This window comes from Hylobates moloch, unplaced genomic scaffold (assembly GCF_009828535.3).
Source record: "Hylobates moloch isolate HMO894 unplaced genomic scaffold, HMol_V3 SCAFFOLD_13, whole genome shotgun sequence".
In the NCBI taxonomy this organism is placed as follows: Eukaryota; Metazoa; Chordata; class Mammalia; order Primates; family Hylobatidae; genus Hylobates; species Hylobates moloch.
In genome coordinates, this window is record NW_026652288.1 from 38,365,842 (window position 1) to 38,367,308 (window position 1,467).

Consider the following 1,467-nt stretch of genomic DNA (forward strand, 5'->3'; position numbering starts at 1 on the left):
GTTCAAGACAAGCTGGCCAATGTGGTGAAACCCCATTTGGACTAAATATACAAAAATTAGCTGGGCGTGGTGGTGCATGCCTGTACGCCCACTCACTCAGGGCTGAGGTGGGAGGATCACTTGAGTCCAGGAGTAGAAGCTGCAGTGAGCCGTGATGATGCCACTGCAATCCAGCCTGGGTGACAGAGTGAGACCTTGTCTCAAAGAAAAAAAAAAAGGCCAGGCACAGTGGCTCACACCTGTAATCCCAGCACTTTGGGAGGCCGAGGCGGGTGGATCACGAGGTCAGGAGATTGAGACCATCCTGGCTAACACGGTGAAACCCCATCTCTACTAAAAATACAAAAAATTAGCCAGGCGTGGTGGTGGGTGCCTATAGTCCCAGCTACTCGGGAGGCTGAGGCAGAAGAATAGTGTGAACCCGGGAGGAGGCGGAGGTTGCAGTGAGCTGAGATCACGCCACTGCACTCCAGCCTGGACGACAGAACAAGACTCCGTCTCAAAAAAAAAATTCTGCATCAGCCTCCCGAAATGCCCTTTTTGAATTGTTCTCAGCAGTTTTACTTTCACTGGCGTCCGTGTGAAGAGACCACCAAACAGGCTTTGTGCGAGCAATAAAGCTGTTTATTTCACCTGGGTGCAGGCGGGCTGAGTCTGAAAAGAGAGTCAGCGGAGGGAGATAAGAGTGGGGCCCTTTTATAGGATTTGGGTAGATAAAGGAAAATTATAGTCAAAGGGGGGTTTTTCTCTGGCAGGCAAAGTGGGGGTCACAAGGTGCTCAGTGGGGGAGCTTTTGAGCCAGGATGAGCCAGGAGAAGGAATTTCACAAGACAATGTCATCAGTTAAGGCAGGAACCAGCCATCTGGATGTGTACGTGCGGGTCACAGGGGATATGATGGCTTAGCTTGGGCTCAGAGGCCTGACATTCCTGTCTTCTTATATTAATAAGAAAAATAAAACGAAATAGTGGTAAAGTGTTAGGATGGTGAAAATTTTTGGGGGTGGTATGGAGAGATAATGAGTGATGTTTCTCAGGGCTGCTTCAAGCGAGATTGGGGCGGCGTGGGAACCTAGAGTGGGAGAGATTAAGCTGAAGGAAGATTTTGTGGTAAGGGGTGATATTGTGGGACTGTTAGAAGAAACATTTGTCATGTAGAATTATTGGTGATGGCCTGGATACGGTTTTGTATGAATTGAAAAACTAAATGGAATAAGAGAAGGAGAAAAACAGGTATAAAAGGTCTACGAATTGGGAGGACCCAGGACATCTGATTAGAGAGTGCCTAAGGAGATTCAGCATAGTCCTGCCAGCAAAGATTATTTATTTACTTCAAGAGTTAAGAGTGGCCGGGTGCGGTGGCTCACACCTGTAATCCCAGCACTTTTGGAGGCCGAGGTGGGCGGATCACGAGGTCAGGAGATTGAGACCACGGTGAAACCCCGTCTCTACTAAAAATACAAAAAAT